At 41.6% G+C, this 27,775-nt stretch overlaps 2 long non-coding RNA genes across 4 annotated transcripts in view; one reads left to right on the plus strand and one right to left on the minus strand.

Annotated features, from left to right (window-relative positions):
- Window positions 1-27,775, minus strand: part of LOC144323058 (uncharacterized) — a 122,145-nt gene that overhangs the window by 43,986 nt on the left and 50,384 nt on the right. The window lies entirely within an intron of this gene.
- On the plus strand, window positions 13,747-16,565 carry LOC144323057 (uncharacterized). The gene is made up of 3 exons (XR_013388601.1): window positions 13,747-14,014; window positions 15,391-15,790; window positions 16,297-16,565. It is a non-coding gene; the product is annotated as an uncharacterized LOC144323057 (long non-coding RNA).

Here is a 27,775-nt window from a genome sequence, read left to right on the forward strand (position 1 = left end):
GATCAAGATCAAGACAAAAAAGGAGAATGTATGTGTCTTATTCAAGGTTAAGGGGCAGCCAAGACTAAGGTTGGGGATCAAGTGGACATTAGGATGAAGTGGTGGATAAGAAATAATGTCTGGCTAGGAAGGTAGGATGCAGATTTGTAAAATGGACCTTAGTGTCTTGAAGCTCCTTCTCCTAAGATGGTTTACCAATATCTAGGAGGACTAAAGGTGGTGAGATAGACAGGTTCAGTGGGACTGGGAGGAAGAATGCCAAAGGTATAAGAGAGGAAATGCCAGAAGAGGAGAAGCTCCCAGTGATGAGAGGTTCAGGGTGTGACCATACCTGTGGGAGCTGAAGTCAGGGGAATGAATCTTGGGGTTGAATGTCTCAAGGCACAATCAACTTGGGTGTTGGAGGGACCATGGGTATGGACATTAACTGTATAAGGAGGAAGCCTTGGAATCAGGGGCCCAAAACCTTAAGGAATATGACACAGTGGCTTAGAGATTGTTCAGTAATGAGAATGAAACTGGGAAGGGACTGGATGCCAAAATCGGGCTGGTTTGAAGAAGAGGCAGTTGAAGAAAAGACAGCAGAGGAGAGACTGCCTGAATGGGGTTACAAGACACCTGGCCATCATTACGTCATTTTATATTTTTTCATTAACCACATAATCACCTTACTGGCATTCTTTAGTGTGTGTGTGTGTGAGAGAGAGAGAGATACAGAGAGAGAGAGAGAGAGAGAGAGAGAGAGAATTTGAATTACTGTATGGCATCACTTGCTTTCAGCCTAAGGAACTTCCTTTAGTATTTCTTGTAGCATAGATTTGCTAGAAATGAATTTTCTGTTTTTATCTGGGAAATGTCTTAATATGCCTTCATTGTTGAAAGACAGTTTTGATGGTTATAAAACTCTTGGTTGACACTTTTCTTTTTCTTTTTTGTATTCTACCTTGCAGACCTCAACGGTTTGTGATAAGAAGTCAGATGTTAAGCTTACTGAAGATCCCTTGTATATGATGAATCATTTTTCTCTTGCTGCTTTGAATAATCTTTATCTTTGGCTTTCAATATATTGACTATCATGTTTCTGGGTGTAAATTTGTACTTATTCTACTTGGGGTTTGTGGAAGTTTGTGCATGTGTAGATTAGTAGTCGTAATTAAATTTGAGATGTTTTTACTATCTGTTGTTCACATTGCATAATTTCTATTAATCTGTTTTGTATTTGCTGAATCTTCTTTCAAGCTCATAATACTACTGAGCGCCCCCACACTCACTTTTTCATTTTAGTTATTATACTTCTCAACTCCAGCATTTCCATAAAAAATAATTTCCATCTCTTTATGATAATCTCTTTTTGGTGAGACATTGTTGCCAAATTCTCCTTTGATATCTTAGACATGATTTCCTTTCTTTCTTAGAACATATTTATGATAGCTAATTAAAAATCTTTGTCTAGTAAGTTCAAATCTGGGTCCCCTCAGTTTTACTGACATAACTTTTTTCAAGCTTCATAATTTTTTGTTAAAAACTTGATATTTTATGGCATGCCTGGGTGGCTCAGTGGTTGAGCATCTGCTTTTGGCTCAGGGCATGATTCCAGAATTCTGGGATTGAGTCCCACATCAGGCTCCCTGTAAGGAGCCTGCTTCTCCCTCTGCCTTCTCTCTGTGTTCTCATGAATAAATAAATAAAATCTTTTTAAAAACTTGACATTGTAGGTAATGTATTGTACTGACTTGGAATACCAACTAGTGTAGCCTCCCCCTCCCTGGGACTGATGTTGTCACTGTTGTTTGTTTGGTCATTTCTTCATTTGTTTAGGGGCTTGGCTGAATTAATTCTGTGACATCTATTTTCTATGCACTGGGAAGCCTCTAATGTTCTTGCTCTAATTTTTTGCCTTGTTTTTATCTTTTAGTTTACCTATCTATGGGTTGCTCTGTGTCATTACAAAACATTTATCGGTCAAAAGTTGTGCTTAAGTTCTCTTTATCTGTTATATTTTTTAATCCTTTATTATGTTTGTGGCTTGGAAGATTGCTATCACAGTTCAAGGAGTTTGTGATTTTGCCCCTTGTTCAGCCAAAGAGTAGCAGCTTGAATGGTGTCTTCCTAATCATAGCTGAGAGGGCAGAGCATTAGGCATGCATAAAGTCTTCCAGACTGCCAGGGGTGTAAATGGTATTTTGTTATGTCTGGCTTTATAAAAGTTGCCTCTAGATCACAGAAGTTTGCTGTTCAGTCAGTGTTTAGTCAGAGGCTGTGATTAAGTTCCTTGTGATGCTTCTGCACACTGGTTGGTCTCTTGGCCACAGCTAACAGGAATAGAGCTATTGCAAACATGAGACTGGAGGAGATGAGAAATGAGAGTGACCTGCCCTCCTTCCTGCTCAGGGTGAGACTGCAGCCCTGGATTGGGGACCTGGGCAGAGAGGGAGCCTCCATATTCTTGGCTGGGCTTGCCTGTATAGAGCATCTAAGAAGTAACTGGAAAGAGGTTGAGGGATGAGCAGGTCATGGCTCAAATGCCATTGGCTCTTAGTTATTCTTGGGATTTAGTAGATTTTTTGAATGAATGTTTTTTCATTTTCTGTATGTTCTTATGACAGTTTTAAGAGACTTTTAGGTAATTTAATTCCTGCTTTTAAATCTTCTCTTGGGATGCCTGGGTGGCTCAGTGGTTAAGCGTCTGCCTTCAGCTCAGGGCATGATCCTGGAGTCCTAAGATTGAGTCACTGCATGGAGCCTGCTTCTCTCTCTGCCTATGTCTCGCCTCTCTCTCTCTCTCTCTCTCTCTCTCAACTCCCCCCCCTCATAAATAAATAAATAAAATCTTTAAAAAAAAAACTTCTCCAATTAAGTGATGGTTTTGTTGGGAAGAGGGCCCACTGAGCTCCTCATTCTGTCATTTTGGAAATTCCCAGCTTATGATTTTTACATTATTTTCCTATTCACACTTTCTTCCCAGTTGGAATATAATCTTGTTCCTATGTAAAGGGTCCTCCCTAGTGTCAGGACTGGGATAAATCAAGTAACTCCTCTGTAAGGGCCATATTAAGTCACATTCTAGAGCTGGCACATATTGTCCTGTCTCCTTACACTTGGTTTGCTAATAAGACAAAAGAAAGATCTGTGTGACTCAGATTTTATAGACAGGTTTCTTATTTATTTTTAAATTCTCAGCATAGTGAGGTGGTTAAGAGCAGCTACTCAAGCCAGTTTGACAGGGTCCAACTCTGGGTTTACCACAGGCTCTATAGGTCTTCATGTCCTTGCTATAAACATGTAAGGAGGGCAGACTTGAATAGGAACTCATGTCTGTTTAATTCTAAAATCCCCCATGTTCAAAAACCTCCCCATAGAAGATTATTTTACAACTTCTTTCCACAATTTCCTTTAATGGATACAATTCTCTCTTTCTAAGAACCTAGGAGTAATTGTTGGTCAAAGAAAAAAAAATAAAGAGGGTTTTTTTTTTTTAAATCAGAAGCTATGTTTTTTCCTATATTTATGTTTTAACTATACTTCCTAACAACATTTTTCATGATGTAGGGTTTTGAAGAATCAATGGGATTGGAGGCAAAGTAGTCTTACAAGATTTCCTGCCTTGGTCCTAAGCACTTGGATATCTGTAAAGGATCAAATTCTGCTGAAGATCTCCCCTCCCCAACTTAAAGTAATGAGCTCAGGGGAAAAATGAAAGAGATGGCTGGTTGATTTTAGTAGGCATGTATAAGCAAAAAGAGACGCTAATGAAATGTTAAGGCTTAAAACAAAGTGCTAGCCAGGTTGGGAAACTGGCTTTTGACAAGACTGAAAGTCTCACAGAGTATCCTCATGGGCTGACAGGTTATACCCTTTAGTCCTTGGGTAGCCACCTCTGCTCCTCTAAGCTGCTTGCTTCCATAGTGGACTCCATCATGGTAGTGCCTATCAGTAGGCAGCCTCTAGCATTCACACCACCCTCACCACTAACCCACACCCATCCCTTTCCTCAGTAAGCACTCTTACCTAGCACTTCCTTAATTACAGAACAGAGAATAAGGGAGCTGGTAATTCATAACTTCATTGCTGACTTACATTTTAGTGAGATAAGGGGAAAAAATAACATAGCTAGAGGAAGAAAAGGTATTTATAGAACTGCATAGTGATTCAGAGATATTAATAACACCTGGGACTCACCAAGGGCTGTTGCCTCAAAATGCTTTCATAAACAAAACAACTCAGGCTTGCCATGTGCATAGAAAGAGATAGAACAGCATTCGTTAGTTGCCAACCCCCAATTTACAGAATCTAATTGGGGTTGGCTCACATTTATGGAGTATGTCTCCATGCCAGACACAATCCTGAGTTCTGAATATTTGATTATGGTATATCCCTCACAAAGGTGAGTGTTTTTATCCTCTTTATATAGATAAAGAAATGAGGGGATGGATGTGAAGATGCTTGGCATTAGTTTGTACATGGAAGATCTGATTCCAACCCAGGCCTGCAAGACCTCAGCCTGCCTGGTACACTTGGCCATCCAGTCTCCGAGAGATTGAAGTACTAGTACAGCACATACCAGGCACAACAGGAGGCTCCCACTGTCTGAACTGCTATGCTCTGATATAAGGTGAAATGTGGTACAGAGAGATTTGAAAATTAAGGTAGAATCAGGGCTCTGGTCAGAATTATGACACTTGCAGCTTGAATGACCTTCACTGGGTAGCAACATATGGAGTTTATAAGTCTTTATGCTCCCATCTGTAAAACAGGGACTAGTAGAGGCTTCTAGTTCAGACCATGATGCAATATTGGGAATAAGACTTATTTTCTTACTCTAAGTCCTATGAAACCTGAAAAAAATTGAAACAACTGCTTTCAGTCATTGGACAACAGAAACTGCAAGGCTGTGGCTCTTGAAAGAAGAACACATGGAATAAGTTCATATTTATGCCAAAGAACATTTTTAAAGTCATGGTATGGATGTGGAACTGAAATAGAGAGTGGTGCTCTCATTAGATGGAGAAAGAAGATGAGAGTTTGGTATTGATGAGGAAGGTGGAATTTGACAGGCAGGTTACCAAGAAGAGGAAGCTCTGCAGGGAAAACAAAAATCCCAGAAATATGCATAACAGACTTCTTGCACCCATTTGTCCATGAACCCATGGACCAATGCTACATATGCACAGGTCAGACTCCACAAGGTCTGGCAGAGAACAACTACTGGAAGCTGGGAACTTAGTGGAAATATCAGAGATGGCGCAATGTTGGTAAATGCTGGAAGTTGCCAAAGGGGAGCAACTGCACTGAATATTCTAGACATTCAGCTAGGACCCCAGAAAAGCCATGCCCTAAATTAAGAACTACTCTTTCTTATCCTACCAACTCTTAGTTTTTCATACTAAAGCCTAAAACTGAGCCATGTTGTCAATAAATTAACTGCCTGTCAAAAAAATGTAACACTCTTTAAAGAAGAAAATATAATTTGGGCCCTTAACATACTTTATATACTTAGTGCACAGCATACGATCAAAACTCACTAGGAAAATAGAGAGAAATATGTCCTAACACTAGGAGAATAACAGTCATTAGAAGCAGACAAAGAGATGACACAGATAATGGAATTAGCAGACAAGAAATTTAACTGTTAAATATTTGTTCAAAGTTTTATAAGGAAAATCTGGCTATAATAAGAAAACAGATGGAGCTTTCAACAGAGAAATGACATATATTTCCAATATGAATAAATATAGACTGAGAAGGAGAGACAAGAGATATTAGTGCCCCCCAAAATGGAAAACATAATGTAGAAAACTTTCCAAGTTTGATGAAATATATCAACCCAAAAACTTCAGATTCAACAAGCTTAACAAATACTGAGTTTTATAAATAAAAAGACTACATCTTGCCATAAGTTAGTAAAACTTCCAAACATCAATGATAGAATATTAAAGCCAAGCAGATGAAAAACACTCATTGATATAGAACAGTAAGAATAACTACAGATGGAATGGCATCTTTAAAATGCTGAAGAAAAACCACCAACCTAGAATCCTATTTCTAGTAAATATATCCTTTTAAGAAAAGTAAAACTATAATATTTTCAAAGTAAACAGAGACTGAAAGAATTAACACAATGTACTACCATAAATGTTAAATGAAGTTCATCTGACTAAAGGTAAGTGAAAGCAGATGGGAATCCAAAATCTATGCAAAAGAATGAAAAGGAGTGGTAAATATAATTTTTTTTGTCCTTTAAATTTCTTTGAAGATAATTGACTTTTTAAGGCAAAAAATATTAAGAATATATTAGGGGGCCTATAACATATTTAAAATTAAAATCTAGTAAAAATAGCACAAGGATGTAATAGAAATAAGGGAATATTATTGTAGGATTTTAAATTTTATGTGAAGTCATATAATATTAAGAAGATAGACTACAACAAATAAAGAATGCATATTTTAATCTCTAGAGTAACCTCCACAAAACCCAAAGTCAATGAAGGAAATATATTGGTACACTAACAATTGTTCAATAATTCAAAAGGAGAGAATAAAGAAAAAATAACCAGGGAATGGATGTGACAAATAGAAACCAAATAGCAAAGTTGGTTAAACATTTCAGTTAATAAGTAGAGCTTGTCAAACTAGATACAAAATACAAGATTCAACTATACACTATTTATAGGATGCATACTTTAAAAAGAAAAAACACAGAGAAGCTAAAAGAAAGGGAAAGATATGCAAACAGGAACAATAAGAAAGCTTGAGTTTTTAAGGAATATTACCACAAAGAGGAACATTTCATAATGATTAAAGGGTCAATTCATCAAGAAGATATAACAATGTGTGTGCTTTTAATTAAAGAGCTTCAAAATACATTCAGAGAAAAAGTGACAGAACTAAAGACAGAAATAGATGAATCCATAATTATAATTAGATATGTTAATACTCCTTTTAGCATTGACAGAACAATATCAATCAACTTAACTGACACTTGTAGAACACAATATCCAACACAAATGCATACTCATTTCAGGCACAAATGGAACATTTACCAAGATAGATGATAAAGTACTGAAATCACAGGAGTATCATCTTTGACCACAATGGAATTAAATTAGAAATCAATAGTAATATTTAGAAATCTCTAAATATTTAGCAATGCACTATATATTTCTAAATATGCTAGGAGCCAAAGAAGAAATCACAAAAGAAATAAATATTTTAAGTGAATGACAATATAAAATACTACATATTTTAACATTTGTTAAATGGAATCAAAGGAGTGGTTAGAGGGAAATAATAGATTTAACTGATTACATAAGAAAAGAAGAAAGATTTAGGGATCCCTGGGTGGCACAGCGGTTTGGCGCCTGCCTTTGGCCCAGGGCGCGATCCTGGAGACCCGGGATCAAATCCCACGTCGGGCTCCCGGTGCATGGAGCCTGCTTCTCCCTCTGCCTGTGTCCCTGCCTCTCTCTCTCTCTGTGTGACTATCATAAATAAATAAAAAAAATTAAAAAAAAAAAAAGAAAAGAAGAAAGATTTAAAATTAATGATATAAATACCATCCTAAGGAGTTATGAGGGAAAAGAGCAAATTGACAAAGTTGAAAAACAGAAGGAAAGAAATATGAAAGAAAATAATAAAAGAGAAAACAAACAATAGAGGAAATCAATGAAATCAAAAGTTATTTTTTAAAAATATTAATACAATTGATAACTCCATTACCATGCTACTGAAGAAGGGGGGAATTGCAAATCTCAGAAATATAAGTGGAACCATCACCACAACCATCCCTACAAACATTACAGACAGTAAAAAGATTATAATACAGGAATATCATGAAAATTTTATTTTATTTTTTATAAATTTATTTTTTATTGGTGTTCAATTTGTCAACATACAGAATAACACCCAGTGCTCATCCCGTCAAGTGTCCACCTCAGTGCCCGTCACCCAGTCTCCTCCACTCCCTGCCCACCTCCCCTTCCACCACCCTTAGTTCGTTTCCCAGATCATGAAAATTTTATACCAATAAATTCAACATCTTGTGTAAGATGAATAAATTCCTTGAAAGACATATATTAAACTGAACCTAGAAGAAATAGAAAATCTAAATTTTCTCTTATTTGCCAAAGAAATTGAACTTAACTAAAAACATTTCCTTAAAGAAAACACTGGTGAACTATATCAAGCATCTGAGAATGCAATAACACCAATCTTACATCATTTTTTTCAGAAAATAAAGAAATAAATACTTCCTGGCTCAAATTATGTAGATACTGAAGCCTGACAAGTATGCTACATGAAAGAAAAATCTCAGACAATATTATTTATATGCACAGAAACAAAATCCCTAAGAAAATACAAGCAAATAGAATTCAGTGACATGTAAAATAACACATCATGAGCAAGTGGGTTTTAACTTAGAAATTCAAGGTTAATTTAGAATTATCAAGAACATACTTAACCACATTAACATAGTAACACATATATATAGTGAGAGTATGTGTAGCAAATATGATATGTGGAATAACCAGAACATTCATTCATAACTGGTGGGAGTGTAAATGATAAAACCACTCTGGAAAACTTTTTGGCAGTTTCTTATAAAAATTAAACATGTATTTCTCTTATAACCCAGCATATTTCATTCCTAAGTATTATGGCAAGAGAAATAAAAAACATATGTCTACAAAAAATAACTGGACAGAATGTTCATAATAGTTTTATTCATTAGTGTTTCTAGCTAAACACTAGAAACAATTAGGATATCTATCTAATGGGGAAACAAAGTATAGAATATCCATACAAAGAATATGACTCAGGAATGAAAAGAACAACTTACTAGTTGTTAGCAACAGGCATGAAAGTCAAAAACATTATCCTGAACAAAAGAAGCCAGGCACAAAAGAGTACATCTTGTATGATTCCACTTATATGAAGTTCTACAACTGGCAACATCAATCTGGAATGATAAATGAAGCTCCTTGCTGGTGGGGAAATGCTTGCTGGACTACAAAGAGAAATGCAAGGTTGCTTTCTGGGTGGTATAACGGCTCCCTAACTTAATAGATATATGAGTTATATGCTTCAAGTCATCTGACTGGGCACTTCAGATATGTACATTTCACAGGAGGTGAAATTAAAGTAACATTAATTGAATAAATAAGAGAAAAAAAATAGTAATCTTTGTCTACCTCACATGAGAACACATGTGAACACATTTTGTTGTTATTAAGTATGGTATAGGGATCCCTGGGTGGCGCAGCGGTTTGGCGCCTGCCTTTGGCCCAGGGCGTGATCCTGGAGACCCGGGATCGAATCCCACGTCGGGCTCCCGGTGCATGGAGCCTGCTTCTCCCTCTGCCTGTGTCTCTGCGCCTCTCTCTCTCTCTCTGTGACTATCATAAATAAATAAAAAAAAAAATTAAAAAAAAAAAGTATGGTATAAATGCATCTACCTGCAAAGCAATTTTGGTGTCTAGGAAGAGGTTAGTGCTTTCAGAGGATTTTGGAGCTATTTACAGCAATGTAGCATTTAGAGTTATTGGATCTTTCTGAGACTCTTTAACATATCATTCTGGTAGAAGATGAAACAGCAAAAGAGCACTAAGGTCTCAAAGTGATTACATGTGGAGGTGGCCATTTTGATGGCACTTTTAGAAACAACCCTCATCTTACCCCGCCAGGTTGGTGACCCTGGCTCCCCACATCACCACCCAACCCCCATTCAATCTTATTTGCCAAGCCTGGGGAGATGGGAAATCATTTTATTGGGACTTTGCAAAGGAAGTGAACTAGAGGGTGCCTGGATTATGTGGCTCTTGCCCTCCAATCAGAAAGCTTATACATCCTGCTTGAGCTCTCCTCAGTGCTTGAGGCCCAAATCCTTGGGCATCGCTTAAAGTAAATATTTAATGGTCTCCTCTTTCTAAGACCCTCTCCAATAAATACAGGTATATTGAAGTAATCTCATGTTCCTTTCTATCTTCGTATGTTATCACTAGGCAGTAGTGAAACAGAATGAGCAGAAACACAAAAATGGTATGCTTGGGGTGAGGATGAGCCTAACAGATGTTAATATTAAATTATGGACATGCATTCCTAAATGGACCCACTCTTCCTCTCTTCCAAACATTCTATACCCAAACTCCACTTAGACACACTCGCATAGGCGACATATATGGGGCACTAAATGAAATTCAGTTCTTTTTTGGGAGGGAGTCTAGGTTGACCAAATGTTGTTGATAGCTGGAATAACTTAATCTTCAAGGAGACATCATTCCTGAAAGCCAAGCATTTGTTATTTAGTATTTGGAGTAAGCAGGCTCTCTTGTGGAATTCTCTTTTAAGATGCAAATGTTCCTTGCCAACTCTTTGTGACCCAGGGCAAAAATTAACCAATCCCAAGCTCTAGGGCTGAAGAGAGGCTACCCAGGAGAGGCAGTCCACTCCCCTGGACCTAAAGCAAACTATTAAATTCCTTTTGAGTCCCTTTCATAGTTGAGCTCTTGGGGTAAAGCTAAGTCCATTCAGCTGTGCCTCGAGTGACCGATTTCCTGGTTCTAGGGCCAAGGGGCAGCAGCTTGCTGAGCCACCTTGGCCATTGGCATCTCCATCTACCTTGGGGGAACTAGGAAAATAGCACAGCATAACACCTTAATTACCATGTTAGTCCAAGGCCAAAGTCCTGTTTAGTTCCAATTCAGCTCTTCAATCTGGGTAGCAGCAGGGTGGGATGGGGGGAAAGTGCAAATATGGGACAGTTCTGCATTCATTTCCCATCTTTACCACTTACTATATAGACAAGCTATGTGAGCTCTGAGCTGTATTCTTCTGATTCATAAAATTTGAGGTAATACAACATATTTCAAAGAATTTGTTGTGAAGATGAAAGACAAAAGCTCTGCCTAAGTTTTTTCAAGCTTTTTTGACCACAACCCATATGTTTTTAAACATGTATAGAAAGCATCATAAATACATATATTTGAAGTAAATGTACTATGTGTAGTACACTAGGATTGTTTTCTTTCTCCGCTACATGATTCTATTTTATTTTGTTTGGTTTGGTAAAATGAAGGTCTATATTCATCTTGCAATCCACCAGTGAATTAAGACCCACCATTTGAGAAACCCCAGCCTTGTCAACCCCCAGCAACCTCCAGCCCCAGGGGTTCCCAGACCAAGGAGCACAAGAAGAACAGAGTTTTTGCATTCAGATCTGCAATGAAAAAATCTCAGCCACCCTGGCTGATGCTCATCTCTCACTCATGTAAAAGTGCCAATGTATTAATTTCCTAGGGCTGCCATAACAAAGTACCAAAATCTGGTCACTTAAGCCAACAGAAATCTATTCTCTCACAGTCCACAATAAAGGTGTCCACTGGCCAGCTCCTTCTTGGGATCCAGGGGGAGAATCAGTTCCATGCTTCTCTCCTTGTGTCCAGTGGTTGCAGGCAATCCCTCCTGCTCCTTGGTTTGTATCTTTATTGCTCCAATCCCTACCTCTATAGTCACATGACGTTTTCCCTGTAAGCCTTCACATCAACTTCCCTCTGTGTGTGTGTTTGTGTGTGTGTGTGTGTTTATCTCTGTGTCTCTCTATTCTCCTTATAAGAACACCAGTCATATTGCATTAAGGGACCCTCCAACTCCAGCATGACCTTACCCTAACTAATAACATCAATGATGACATCATCAACAATGAGGTTCTGGAAAGGACAAGAATTCTTGAAGGACATTATTCAATCCAGTATGGCTAATATTTTTGTTTTCCCGGGATCCCTGGGTGGCGCAGCGGTATAGTGCCTGCCTTTGGCCCAGGGCACGATCCTGGAGACCCGGGATCGAATCCCACGTCGGGCTCCCGGTGCATGGAGCCTGCTTCTCCCTCTGCCTGTCTCTCTCTCTCTCTCTCTGTGTGTGTGACTATCATAAAAAAAAAAAATTAATATTTTTGTTTTCCCATTCTGAGTCCATGGCTAATAGGCTAAGCTCCCGGTGAATGCAACCAGTGACAGTGGGCTAATGGAGACTCTGGTCAGGACCAAGGTGTGCTTTTCAAAGTCTCTTCTGAGACTCCCCCTCTCCCCTAGGTGGATTGAGGTTTAAAGTTACAAATGTTGGAAAGCTCAGGTCTTGGGAGTTACTTAGAAAAAGGAATTCTGTGTGCATTCAGGTGGCCATGCACTGAACCTGCTAATCTCAAAGGCAGAGGCAAAGCCCCTTCAGGCTGGAATTTAGCCCAGGAAATGCTGCAAAGTAGGCTTCTGCTGGAGCAGCAAGCACAACAGGTAATCAGTTGCCAGAGGATAAAAGACAGGCTGGAAGGGGCTCACAGGGGACAAGATACAGACTGATGGGGAAGAAGGCACTTGGTATTCTGGGGAAGGAGGGATTTCAGCAAGAAAATCTGACCTGCCAAATAGTCCACACACTCCTCCAGTAATTTTTTTTTTAAATATGGCTTTTTTAAAAATTCTTATTTATTTATGATAGTCACACACAGAGAGAGAGAGAGAGAGGCAGAGACACAGGCAGAGAGAGAAGCAGGCTCCACGCGGGAGCCGGACGTGGGATTCGATCCCCGGTCTCCAGGATCGCGCCCCGGGCCAAAGGCAGGCGCCAAACCGTTGTGCCACCCAGGGATCCCCTCCTCCAGTAATTCTAATAAAATGCACAAGCTCATATCTTCAGGAGAGGCAAATGAGCTGAATATATCTGCTGGAACAGAGCTCTATAAAATAGGATTTACTCACCTATAACTCACAGAACAGCCAAATGCAAGGGAAGTGGCTAAGAGCTGAGAGCCACTGATGAAGAATTTATTGGAGTGGTTGTAAGATTATCTCAGGATGCATTTATTTTCCAATTTGTAAATCACAAATGTTCTGGGTCAGGTACAAGAGCTAAATCTGATGCTAAGAGCAGCAGTGTGTAAATCATAACAAACTTTGCTGTCAGAAATTTAGAAACACGAGTATAAATTCAGTTAATTCCCTATTTCCTCCAACATCAAAGCTCATGTTTTTCATGGCCCTATTGCTCTGGGGATGGCCTCTGAGGTGCTACAGACATCCCTGCCAAGACCTGATGGGGTCACTGAGCTCTGAGCTCTAGGTTGTTTCAAAGGTGCACATGTTCTGGGTTTGGAGATAGAGGCTACATAGTGTTGTCATTACAGATTCAGAGAAGGCTCAATCTATAGGACTTTTCCTATCCAAGGCTACAAGGCCTGGACCTTCTCAGGTGAAGTCCACTGACCACCCCCTGCCCCAGGCTCGGGCTTGAGGGGGTTAATGGCAAGGACAGGGAAAAGTGAAGGTTGGCAGCAGCAACTCCAGCAAAACCATAATAACAAGAAAAACAGTGGCAATAGTAACAATAGCACTTATCAGGCCCTTACTATGTACCTGGCCCTCTTCTAAGCACTCCACATGTGTCGATTCATTTCTTTTTTTTTTTTTAATTTTTTATTTATTTATGATAGTCACACAGAGAGATAGAGAGAGACAGAGAGAGGCAGAGATACAGGCAGAGAGAGAAGCAGGCTCCATGCACTGGGAGCCCGACGTGGGATCCGATCCCGGGTCTCCAGGATCACGCCCTGGGCCAAAGGCAGGTGCTAAACCGCTGTGCCACCCAGGGATCCCTGTGTCAATTCATTTCATCTTCAAAGCGACTCTTTGCAAAAGGTATTAATAATGTCTTTCTCTACAGATGAGGAAACCAAAGCACACAGAGGAAAATCCAAAGGAATCTTCTCATTCATTCTGGGTTCCATCTCAGAGCCTTGGTCTTTGGGGATTCCTTCTTCATCAGACCCCAGTCCTGAGTCGTTAGGCAACCTCAGAGCCAGGCCTAGAGAGGGAATGGGCCGCATTCAATTGGCTGTCTTGTAAATGCCCGCAGGAGGCACGGCCCTGCCAGATCCCAACACTTCTTTGCTGTTCAGCTGCAACAACCATTTGAGAGCCGTTTGCCACTGGTATCCCCTCTGGTGATAGATCCTCCAATAGTTAAAGTAGGTCAGGCCCATCACCAAGCTGGGTGACCCACAACATCTGCTATGGTTTCTCTCTCTCTCTCTCTCTCTCTCTCTCCAACACACACACACACACACACACACACACACACACACACACACACACTAGAATACCCTCTGAGAGCCTCCTGAATGGATGCCCACACATCTCTCCTATTAGACAATAAGCTCTCTGAAGATGCTTTTCAAAGATAAAAATGCAGACAACCTGCCTGCAAGAAATGCACAAATGAGGGAAGTCCTAACCTATAAAGCCCACTCAGGAAAGTGCTAGCTGGGCCTGTTATATCATGTGGAACATCATAAAACCTTTTGCTTTGTGGGAAACACAAAACTCAGACACTTGAGAGTTTTGCCAGGACTGGAATGCACACCTCACTGGGAGGGACTATTGAGAGAGACTGTCTGTCCAGAGATCCCAGCTGGGCCCAGTCCTCCCTGCCCTCTGCTGAATACACAACCAGTGCCTGGTTCTACCTGCGTGGTGCTGTATGCTTCTCATATCCTGTCCTCCAAGGATCCAGTGCACTCTTCCTTCTGACCTCCACTCAAACATCCCTGCCTCATGGAGGCCTGCCCTGGCCTCCAGCCTCGGAGAGGGTTTCACAGCATCCAACTTTTTCCCTCTCATAACACTCAGCATATTTGTGTCCAGCTTATCTAATGTTAGTGTTCCCCACGTGCCTTTCTAGCTGCTTTCCATGAGAGCAGAGAGCATGTCTGTCCTGACCCTTTCTGAGTCTCCTGTGCCTTGATACAGGTCATGACACATAGTAGATGCACCATACATGATTGCTAAATGGACTTCAACTAATCAGATGAGCTTACTCTCATTGGGCACATACTTTATGCCAAACACTACTAAATACTATCGCCACGTCACAGGTGGGGAGTATTGATACTGAAGGATCTAGGATCCAGAAGGAGTCCCCCAGGACTAGCCAAAGGGGTTCTTGGCTTTATGTAAGATGGAAATCAAATGTGAACCAGCAGGAAGTAAGATAAGCATTTATTGAAGATATAGACAGAGCAGATACAGGCAGAGTTGTTTGGGAGACTCGAAAAAGATAGAAGCATGAGTCTAGTCTTTGTTCAGGGTCTGATGTTTTTATTGAGGATGGTGTATGTGTCTCCTCAGGCATTCAGGAACCAGTTAGAACACAGACAAAGGTCCAGGTATTATTTCTTGGAGCCAGAGGGCCCTGGCTTTGACATGCCTAGCACCTGTAGTCTGGAATACACATATGATGGCTTCCTCTGGTCATTCTTACCCTGTCTTTCCTTAAATGTTATCTATTTTAGAAAAATAACTAATTCCTTGTCCCTTACAAGGAGGGCATATTCTATTTGCACAGGCACGAGTAAAGTGGGGTGAGGGTGCCGGCCCTAACAAGGATGGAAGCAGGAAAAGGAGCAAAAAGCAGATTCTTCAGTTTCCCTATCTCAGTGTGAGGCACAGAAAGGTCCAACAATTTGTTCAAAATCACACCACTGGAAAGGGTGAAGAGGTGCAAGGAAGATGTGAATTCAGCTGGTCTGACACCAGAATCCAAGTGCTAGACCATGACATTATACACTCTCCTGGACTTCCTTGGCTATTATCCTGCTAACAAGACTCCTAGGCCCTCCCGTTGCCCATAAAAGAAGATCTGTCCTAAGAAGGACCACACATTCCATCAGTCTGTCCTAAGAAGGACCAACCACACATTCCAGCAGTCTGTCCAGATTCAGAGCCCCTTGGGCCTGGGAGACAATGTATGTATGTACGTATGTATTTATTTACTTACTTACTCACTCACTCACTCACTTACTTACCTACTTATTTAAGAGAAAGAACTCGAGCAGGGGTTGAGGCAGAGGGAAAGAATCTTTAAGCAGACTCCCCATGGACCGTGGAGCCAGATACTGGGCTTGATCCCATGACCCATGAGATCATGACCTGAGCCGAAACCAAGAGTCAGATGCTTAATTGACTGAGCCGCCCAGGTGCCCCTTTAATTTAATTAATTAATTATTTTTTTAAAAAGATTTTATTTATTTATTCAGGAGAAACACAGAGAGAGAGAGAGAGAGAGAGAGAGAGGGAGGCAGAGACATAGGCAGAGGGAGAAGCAGGCTCTTTTCAGGGAGCCCGATGTGGGACTCGATCCCAGAACCCTGGGATGACACCCTCGGCCGAAGACAGATGCTCATCCACTAAGCCACCCATGTGTCCCAACAATGCCTTTTTAAATAAATAATACCACACTCTGCCATCACAGGACATGACTGCTACCAGCTGTCTCAGGCCAGCTACTTAAACTTCTCGGGCCTTGGGGTCTTCCACACAGGACCAACACCTTCTCAGGGCATCCTTCAGAAGACCCAACCAGAATGATTCTGGCTCCACACAACTGGACTGAAATTCTCCCACACCATATACTAGCTCTGTGACTCTGAGGTCAAATGACATTTTGAGCCTTCATTCAATTAATGATTGAACTTAAAATCTCTAGTGAGCCCCACTTCAAAGTTTCCATGAACTCAAAATGCTGCCTTTAAAATTGCTATTTTTTAAACTAGAGTTGACCGATTTTGTTCTTGATATCTGTGTAAGTTTCCAGAGAGACTGAAAAGTAAATACTTTGGAATGAAAGAAACATTTCTGTAATAGGAACAATAGCAACAACAACAACAAAACAACAGCAACACTAGTAAATAAAGACCCTGCATGAAAAAGACTGACATGAAATCACCCCTGGTCCCTCCACCCCTCAGCCTCAATTCCTCAGGCTGCAGGCCAAGTTCTCTGGTGTTTCTTTTTAAAAGATGGAGTCACTGACAGGTCAATGCATTCTACCTCTGATTTTAAGTTGCTGGCATTTCTTTAAGATAGCTCATATATCTGCTAATTTTCTAACTAGGATTTGATTTTTCTGATTCTTACTGACTGATCTTTTTGGGCCAATGTATATTCTATTTTCTGAGGCAAGGTTCACTCTGTTACACTTTTACATCTTAATTCTTATCAGGTCTTAGATCCAGATTTTAGTTTTATACTTGGAACCAGGGGAAGGGATCTAACAACTCTTATGGACCTACCCTTTGCCCACACTTCACATAAGTCATCTTATTTAATTAGTTCAGAGGCTGTGTGAGGTTGACGGTTTTGTTCTCATTGGATGGGTGAGAAAAGTAAGGTCCAGAGAGATTAAATAGCTAACACAAAGCAACAATGGGATGAATATCTCTATTAGAACCTTTTCAGTTCTATGTGTCAGAAACCCAATTCAGACTGGCTTATCAAGGAAGTGGCTTATTGATTCCCACCACTGAGTGACACAGGGTAGATTCAGGTAGGTCCCAAAATGCTGTACTTAGGACTGTCCTGGCTCTGATTCAGGAGCCAACAATCTGGCCCTCACCTTGTGGAATCAAGACGGCTGTCAGCATTTCCTTTCCACCTGATGTTCTCAGCGACCTCAGCAGGAAGAACATTTCTGTTTGTTTTTTTTTAACACTTCTGTTTTTAAATTAATCCATCAAAGATCCAGAACTGAATCTCACTGGCCTGGCTTGGGTGCCATGCTCACCCCTCGACAAATTCTGTGGCCATGTGTAGGTGAAGTTCTCACTTTCCTGGGCTCAGGAAGGAGGGTGGGAAACACATCTGACCACATGGCCTGAAGAGGAGAAGTGTATTTTCAAAGTAAAGTTAGGGGAGCTATTTTCAATTCAAGGGGAATAGATGCTGGAAAGGCAGCAACGCATGTAATGGTGCTCAGCCCAATATCCACAGCTGTCTGCCCCTGGGCCTCCCTGAAGGGGGATGCATGGTCCTGGCTTGGGCAGTCACTCCATTCAGAAGGTGAGAAAGATGGCGCTCTTCAAACAACTTTTCTTTGCCCTAAATCCTTAAGCTTTCTGAGTTATCAGGTAGTAAAAATGGAAAGCAGACTTGTTTTTCCTCCATGCCTAGGGGAGAGCTCCAGAAGTTCTCCCCTTTTTACTCTGAGATGAAGCCCTTGTCCAACTGCTGACCCAGAGGCTCTGAGTTCAGGTCAAGCTCCTCCTCTGAGGAAATGAATTACGTGGTACACAGTCAGATCTCACCAACGGCATTGAGGACCTTGCTTCTAGTCCCTCACACGCTCTAGGTCACCCATATTTCACCTAGGCAAAGTCCTCAGGCTCTGGAGCAGGGTTACCTGAATGAGTGTTGCAAATCCTTCACATTCTTTGACCCCTCACAGATTACTTAACCTCTCTGTGCCTCAGTTTGCCTTTTCTATAAATAATGTAGGTAAAATGCTTAGCACAGTGCCTAGAGCATACCCAGTGCTAATTAAGCATTATCTCTTATTATAATTATTACCTCATTTGGCGTTGTAAAAAACAAAATGGGTTAACACATAAACAGTGATAGGCACATAGTAAACGCTTAATAGATGTTTGTTGTTACATTACTTAAAGAACAGTAAGACACAGGGACCCTTATTTTGTGGTCAGTCTCACAACCTCAGCTGGCTGTTAAAATCAGAAAGCTTTTAAAATACTCATGTTTGAGATCTGAAAGCCCATTAGGCCTCAGCCTTGCCTGCTCTGAAACCACCTGGAGGAGCTTTAGTAGCTACAGATGTCTGAGCCCTGCCCCAGAGACTGATGTAAACAGTCTGTAGTCAGTCGCCTTGGCATTGGGACATTTCACAGCTTCCCAGGTGATTTTAATGGGTGGCCAGAGCTGTGAACTTCTGGCAGTGGTTCTAGCCGGGTGATTCTCAGACTGATGGGGTGCAAAAAACTCTGAGAGTCCTGAATATGGTCCCCTCAAGGACCTCCAGTGGGTGTCAAGCCAAGAAGCAACTGGTGGTGATCACAAACTCCAATCAAAGGCTCGGCACCCTGAGAGCAGGGCCCTGCTCAGAGGGTTCATGCAAACATTAGTGTTCCAGGGGAAGGAAAAAGGTACTGTTCCAACCAGCTGGCCTGCCTTATTTGGGAATCAAGAAACCCTAGGTCTGACCCTGGCCAAGATCAAAATCTTCAAGTTTACTAGATGTGATTTCCTTTGGTGAGAGCTATGTCCTTCACTCATTGATGTGTGGGCTTCACAGACTATAGGGGGATGTGGAGATGGAAACAAGAAGGTCCTGTAGAGGTACCTTGTTTACATGGTGTCAATGGTGTTTGCTGAGACAGGGAGCAAAGCCAAATCACAGGTTTGTAGCAGGGTGTGTTTGGGGGTGGGGATGTGAAGTACAGAGTCATTCATCTTTGCATCTAACATAATAGCTGTCATCCTTGGCTACGCACGCAAAACCCCTGGGAGCCTTTACAAATATCTGCAGTCCAATCCCTACCCCAAGACTTGCTGCTTTATGGCTGACCCTTGAACAACAGGGGTTTGAACTGCATGGGGGTCCACTTACATGCAGATTTTTTTTCAATACAATCCAGTACTATAAGTGTATTTTCTCTTCTTTATGATTTCCTGAATAACATTTTCTTTTCTCTAGCTCACTTTATCATAAGAATACAGTATATAATACACATAACATGCATCATGTGTTCATTAACTGTTTATGTTATCAGTAAGGCTTCCAGTCAACAATAGGCTGTTAGTAGTTACATTTTAGGGAAGTCAAAAGTTAGACATAGATTTTTGACCACCTGTGTGGGGTGGGCGAGTGGGGGAGGGTGAGTGTCAATACCCCTAACCCCTAGGTTGTTCAAGGGTCAATTCTATTTGGTCTGAGGGTGAGTCCTCCAGGTGCATCTTGCATGCAGCCAAACTCACAACTGCTCAAATCCTTAGTATAGGACCTGAACAATGGAAGGACTGAGTGTGGCAAGTGACCTAAGAATGGGTCCTTATTATGGAGAAACCCAGGGGCACAGGGTCAAGCCCCTCTAGCTTCTGGGATGGTTTCTGACGGGCACTGGTCTGTGTTAAGTGCTATGGGGGGGAGGAAAGGACACCTAAGGACTGAGTGTGGGGCAGGAGGAAGAGCTCTTATTTTTGTGGCCTTGTCCATTTTGAACATATTTCCTTTGAACTCTTACATAAAACAGGAAAAGAAGGACTAGAATCAGATGATATCCTTCTATTGTGAGCTCAGCTAGAGTTGCAGATCTAAGGATCCTGCACCAAATGACTCTCCCCTATAAGCTACCCAAGGATCCCCAGAGTGTCCTGACCCTTAGAAATAGGAGGCTGGTGTTGAGAGCCAGGGGAGATCCTGGATGAATAACTACACAAAGGGGCTCAGTCCTGGGGGAAGGCAGGGCTGGGCAGAAGCTACAGGCTGCAGATGTATTATTCCTGAAGCACCTCTCTGAAGACGCAGGCTGTTCCCATGGTAATTTGAGTCAAACCATGGGGGAAGTAGCTCATCACTGCATGGTCAGTTAGACATAATATGTGATTTTAGATAACTTTCTTTGACTGAATCTGTTATCAAAAATCATTTCCACCTCTGGAGTTTACATTGCTATTTTTTAAAGAGAAAAACTGTGGAAAAGTGCATCCTTATGAAAATATCCCCCACTTTCTATTCTCTCTGTTTCTCCCTCCCTCTCTCCCTCGCTCTCTCTTCTCTCTGCTTTGAAGCCATCAAATTGATTCAGCTCAAGGCTAAATATAGGGATGACTAACAATGATTTCCACAAGAGCCTTAGAAATCGCTTGTAAGCGAGCAAACGGAAAATAGATTATCCAGCAACCACATCAACCAGCGTTTGAGACAACAACCTAAATCCAGCCACTGAAGTGAAATGAAAAGTAATGCTCTTTCCTCAGACGGCCTGTCAGCTGCATCGCCTGAGCAGGAAGAAGGAAATATATGGATGGTGTGTAATGCCCTCAAGACTGGCTCTGGCTGTGGTGGTAATTCCTAGTTGGAGCTGTCACCTGGGAGGGGCTAGGGGGCTAGGGGGCTGGGGTGAGTGTCCATTTCCACGTTGGCATTGCAGTGAGTTTTCTAGAAATTAGGCAGTTTATGAGATGTGGCTATATTTATCAGAAAGAGACTTTCCATACATTTCACATCCCTGCAGAGGCCTGGAATATTAGAAACAGCAGGTCAGAGAGGGCAAAGGGAATAGCTGGGTGATGGTGTGAGTCTGGTCCAGAATTGCGATCAAAACAGCCCTTGTGGACTGTGGAAGCTTCCCTGAACCAACCCCCTTATTAACCTGTTCAAAACACTGTGACTGCTTGTGCCTGGAAGCTGTCTGGTACCACACCGATGCCTGGGCAAGAAGGGCTCCTGCCCTTAGCTCTGTGTCCTCAAGGGCCCTACTCTGTACCCCAGGAGGTAAGAGGCCTGGAGATCAACAGGACATGTAAACCCAAAGGCCCCACCTCATCTTCTATAGAAAACAATGTTCTCTAAAAGACTAAAAACAATGGTTTACAAGCTAAAACTGTGAACCAAGTCACTTGTTTTCATATAACTCATAGGTTAAGAATGGTTTTCATATTTTTAAATGGTTGGAAAAATCAAAAGAAGAATAACATGAAAATCACCTAAGATTCACATTTCAGTGTCCATAGGTATAGTTTATTAGAATACAGAATGTTCTTTCATCTACACAGTGGTGTGACTGTCCATAACCACAGGGGCAGGAGTTAAATAGTTATGATAGAAACCTGCATGATCCACAAAGCCCAAAATGTGTACGATGTGCCCATTTACAGAAAGTTTTCAGACCCTGGGTCTACACCATCCTCAGTTTACCTGGGACTCCACCTTACCTGCCCACAAGGCCCTAAACCCCCTAAACAGGGGCAGGGAGTGGGGTTAGGGCCCTCTCTGGGTTTTCTTCTTGGGGGTGGACCAGGCCTCCTCAGGGTAGCCAAGGGGTGACTTTGCAGGGAGCACAGATGGAGCTTAGCACCATCTGTGCCAGATGCCTTGTTGTGCAAGAAGTGGGTGTGGGAAGATAAAACTGGCAGGTGGAGGGTAGGGACCTCCAACTGGCCCCATCTGGATACAGTGTTCCAGGATCCAATATTAAAACTTGTCCTCCTGGGTTTGTCAGGACAGAAAGACTATATTCTGTGTTAGAGTTAGCTTGCTGTGCACACTTTAAACAGGGGTCTCCATTTGTGCTAATGCCCTGGGGTTCAATGTCACTTAGGCAACGGTGGGGGTGAGGGTCCCTAGACTACTCCTTTCTGTTCCCACCAGTGGGGGTGCTCTTCACCCAGAGCCACAGGGATTCTTCCCAATTCTACTCTGGCTGGATGTACTTGCTATCACATTTACATAATTTCTTTCAGTACTTACAAATTAATGAAACATGAGTATGAAAATCAAGAGCTTTGTTGTTGGCACAAAAAGGGCAAATTTCTAAAAAAAAAAAAACAATGGTATTGAAATAAGTGCAGGCAAGACAAGCGTACATGATTGGGAAAAATTTAAGTATTGAAAGGATTCTGCACTTTGCTTCTTATATGCATATAAAGCTTTGCTCCATTTTTAGAACCCAAACTGAGAGTGCAGCCATTTATTACACTTGTAACTTATATAAGGGAAAGAATATGAAGGTTCAATCAAAAGGACAAGACCCTTGACCCTACAGGCAAATCAGCATGCACTGATGTGCTTTACATTAAAGGCTTTAATATCTTTATCACTGCTTGCAATTTCCCACTTAACATTGTTGATTAACACTTCAGTGACCAATTCTATAGAAGATGCCATCTTGTACTATTATATGGGACATGGTACTAAAAGATACTAAAAGCTTTACGGGCTTCATTTCAATTAATTCTCACAAAAGTCGAATACGATAGATGCGAGTATAACCACAGAAAATGCAATGAAACTCAGGGTGAGGCACTTGCCCAAAGGCATACACAGCTAGTGATGAGAGATTTGAACTCAAGTCCACCTGACTCGGAGTTCGAGGGCTTAACTTCTATGCCATGCTCCACATGTGTGTGCAGTATGTGCAAACACATGAATGAATGATGACCCACAAACCCGAAGCTCCCACTAACTGGATGCTGTAGGGGAGTCAGGGTGCCAGGCAGAAGCACAAAAAAGCCACAGGCAATACCTGGCACAACATCCTAGAGCACTGTTTCTATTTGATGGTAAACAATAGAAAACGTCAAAAAAACATATTAAAGTGAACTTGTAAATATCATGGAATGAGACGCAAAATAATGAACCAAATACAAAACAGACTTCCCAGAACTCTGAAGTTGTGGGCTGCTTTGGCCTATATCCCCACACCCTGCGGGGACCACTGCTCTTACAGGCCCTTAGGTGGAAATGCGGGGAAGCACAGTCCTGTGGAGTATTAGAATTGCCTCCCTCTGGGGAGCCAGGGCATAGGGGCACAAGATTCCCCAACAGGTGAAGAGCCTGAAAGAGTCTTGGGGTGGAAAATCCAGGATTAGGGGTTTTAGGCAAGCCAGAGCAATAGTGAGGGCCCACTGTGCCCTGAACCCACTGGGCCTATAGAAGCCTTTCTAGCAAGTTCTTTGATCTTCACATAGCCTCTCCCATTGACAGAAACTGTTGGGTTTATGACTTATGTTAAGTGTCCTGACCTCCATCTCATTTAGTACAGGCCCTGGCAACGCATGTCTAATGAATTGATCAAGGTCCCAGGGCACTGAGGAATGAATGCTGAGCTGTTCCTGGAAGTGAGCCAGGAATAGTGATGTCTACTTCTGTGCAGCTGTGGAATGCATTCAGTTATTCAGTGAATATGACAACGTTGTGAAGTCTGCAGGAAGAGCCTGGGGCCCTGAGAACTTACCTGTCCTGCTCAAAGTCATAGAACTGATGACCTCAGACTCAAGGCACTTACTGGCTCGGTTAGCAAGCTTGGACAAGTTGGATTTCTCCAGGACTCAGTTTGCTCATTGACAGAATGGGATTAACAGGGCTGTTAGGAAGATTCCATGACATAGGGTGAAGATTAAATGATACAAGGTGTGTAGAGTGCCTCCAGTATGAACAGGGACACCACTGCCTGATAACTGTTAGCTATTTTAACACAACTTATAGCTGCTCCTGAGAGAGGCAGCTGGGTAAGGAGGAGATACACAGCACTGTGAGATATAATCCTATAAGTGGTTTGTAACATGGATCTGACCATACAGAGTGGAGTTACTGACCAAAAGGATAATAATTCTACATAGAGCTGCTTCTATGAATTCATGGAATTATTCCTCTTAATATCCCATCCTGTGAAAGAAAGTTGAGACTCAGAGAAATGAAGTAATTTTCTTAAAACACCTCAGTGTGAAAGAGTAGAAGAATGATCATAACTGCCTCTATAAGCCTCTGGGCTTCACTGTGGAGGCAGAACTGGGCCTGGACAGCAGTGGAGGGCCTGAGGCCACCAAGGACAAGCCAGTGCCTGCCCGCCACCAATAACAACTGGCATTGTGTCAGGTGAGGGCCTCTGGAGAGGGTAAGGATAGAGCTCATGTTGCCAGACTCCATAGTTGAGTCCTCCCACCTCCCTTTTCACCTTAGCTTCCTCTAAAATCACGTACCTTGCCAAGATGCAGAGCTAGAAAGTTCATAAATCAGAGAATCGCTGAGTGGCAAACAAACTGGTTTCAGAACTGCAAGAAAGGAAGTGACACTTCCCCAAGGGCTGCAAAGATGCTGTTTGTGAGAAAAGTGAGAGGGACCTGGCACCAGGCCCACGAAGAGACAGGTACTTCTGCAGAAGGGCTTAAGTCCCAGTCCAAGTCTGCAAGCACCTTAATTATCCATGGCTCCAGGAGCCTCTGCTTTGGCTTCCATGTCCACTCCTCACCCGCTGCTTGGCCACATCACAACCTGCTTTTGTCTGCTCACTACCTTCTGTCACACACAGTATGAATTCACATTTTATGACCACACTGTCCACTTCTCCTTCCACTTCTCCTGCCACTTTTACTAACTACACTGGCTTCTAACCTGCCTGAGAAACCTCAGGCTTGCTCCTGCCTCAAGACTCTGTACTGGTGTTCCTTCTGTCCATATCCCCATTCCTCTACCTCTGCAAACAGCTGATTCCTCTTGTTGCTCAGGTTTCAAGTCAACTATTACCTCTTCAGAGTTTTTCCCTCACCTCCCAATTTAAGTTATACTCTGAGGTTAATCACCATTTTAAGTCTTCTTCATGAAGTCTTAAAAATCACCACCTTCTAGGTGGTGCCTGGGTGGCTCAGGTGGTTAAGCGGTTGCCTTCAGCTCATGCCCTGGTCTCAGGGTCCTAGGATCCAGCCCTACATGGGGCTTCCTGTTTAGCGGGAAGCCTGTTTCTCCCTTTCCCTCTGCCCCTTCCCCTGCTCATGATCTCTCTCTCTCTCTCTCTCTCTCACTTTCTCAAATAAATAAAAAAAGTCTTTTTAAAAAATCACCACCTAAAATGATTTTGATATTTCTTTCTCTCTCTGAAGCAAAGACCTTGCCCCACTTGTTTACTCTAGGGTTAGAATGGGGCCTGGAGAGTAAGCACTCAATGAATCGTTGCTGAATCTGCAAACAAATCAGCATAGGAATGAAGACTTCTGAAACCAGCAGTGAGCACACCTTGCTGGCAGGTGCCGCCTGGCTCTGGGCAGCCCTCATGGCTGTGGTCCATGCTCAAGCCATCCCCTAGGTTTGCCGCTGGGGGCCATAGGAAGATGGAACAGATGGGTAGGTGAGAGAGGATATCAAAATTCCTTGAGCTTTGATTTATTTTTAATTCTGAAAGACTAGCTACCCTCATCTTGAATTAATCTTGTACATCCAGTAGCCCAAATCCTAACCTTAGAATCCTAAGCAATTAGTCATGTGAGATTAGAAGTGATGCAGAAAGGAAGGACAGTTGGCTTAAGAGCTAGGAGACCTGGATGTGGGTTCCAGCTCCATCTTTACATGCTGGGTGACTCCAAGTAACCACAGAGCATCTGGATCTCCTCTCTGGAAAATGGTTGAGTGTGTGAATTTGGGAGTCATATAACCTTAGGTCTGAATATGAATTAGGCCAGCTACTAAGTGAGGTATACAGCTTACTTAACCTCTCTTTGTCCCAGTTTCCTTATCTATGACATGGAAATCTTAAAACCATCTCAGAGTGGGGGCATCAAGATTAAGTAAGCTGATGCTTGTCAGATGTACTGTTCTGTGACTGGCACATACTGTCTTCACTGCTGTGACCTCTGGATACCAAGCGGAGGATGTGGCTGTCATCTTCTAAGCTGACAAGTAAACCCTCACCATTTACATAATCCTTTAGCTGGGGTAGTTCTCAAAGGGTAGGCTCTGGAACAGCAGTATCAGTATCACCTGGGAACTTGTTATAAAAGCAAATTCTCAGGCCCCATCCCGACCTAATGAACCAGAAACTCTGGGGGTGGTACCCAGCAATCTAGGTTTTAACAAGCCCTTCCACATGATTCTGATACCCAAGTAAGCTGAAAACCGCAGCTTCAGCCCCAATCTCCTTAACACTAGCTTCACATTAGAATCATCTGACGTACTTTAAGATTATGCTACTGCCTGCCCCCAAATGCAGTGATTCCCATTTAGTTGGTCTGTGAAAGGACTCAGGCATTGGTATTTCTGAAAGCTCCATCAGTGATTCATAGACAGTTGGGCCTGAACACTCCACCTGTCCCACTGCCTACTGTAGAAATGGATTTGTTTCCATCCCTGGAGGTTGATCACTCTGTGATCATTTGAAATTCCTTATGATGACAGACATCCACATCTTAATCAGGAACTGTTTAATTCACATTATGAAAAATTATATGCCCCTCAATTGGACAATACAGAAGACATGGATAAATTCCTGGAAACATAACCTTCCAAAATTGAATCAGGAAGAAAAAGAAAATTTGAAGAAACATATTACCAGCAATGAAACTGAATCAGTAATCAAAAAACTCCCAACAAAAAAGGTCTAGAATTGGATAACTTTATAAGTGAAATATACCAATATTTAATAAGAGTTAATATCTATTCTTCTAAAACTATTCCAAAAAATAGAGGAGGAAGGGAAGCTTCCAAATTCATTCTACGAGGCAAGCATTACCCTGATACCAAAGCCAGACAAAGACATCACACAAAAAAATTAGAGGCCACCTATCTCTGATGAACATAGATGTAAAAATCCTCAATATTAGAAAACCAAATCCAACAATACATTAAAAAAAATCATTCACCATGATCAAGTAGGATTTTTTCCAGAGATGCAAGCATGGTTCCATATTCACACATCAATCAATGCAATACATCTATCAATAAGAGGAAGGACAAAAGCCACATAATCATTTTAACAGACGCAGAAAAATATGACAACATACAACATCCACAATAAATACTCTCAACAAAGTAGGGTTAGAGGGAATATACTTTAACATCATAAAGGCCATATATGAAAAATCCACAGCTAACATCATATTCAGTGGTGAAAACTGAGAAGGTTTCCTCTAAAATGAAGAACAACAGAAGGTTGTCTACCCTTGCCACTTTTATTCAACATAGTACTAGAAATCCTAGCCAAGAGGCATCCAAATGTAAGGAAGAAGTACAACTTTTACTATTTTCAGATGACATGATACTATATAGAGAAAATCCTAAAGACTCTACCAAAAAATTACTAGAACTGATAAATGAATTCAGTAAAGTCACAGGATACAAAATTAATATACAGAAATCTGTTGCACTTATATACACTAATAATGATGTAGCAGAAAGAAAAGTTAATAAAACAATCTTATTCACAATTGCATCAAAAACAATAAAATGCTTA

Source organism: Canis aureus, chromosome 11 (assembly GCF_053574225.1).
Source record: "Canis aureus isolate CA01 chromosome 11, VMU_Caureus_v.1.0, whole genome shotgun sequence".
Lineage (NCBI taxonomy): Eukaryota > Metazoa > Chordata > Mammalia > Carnivora > Canidae > Canis > Canis aureus.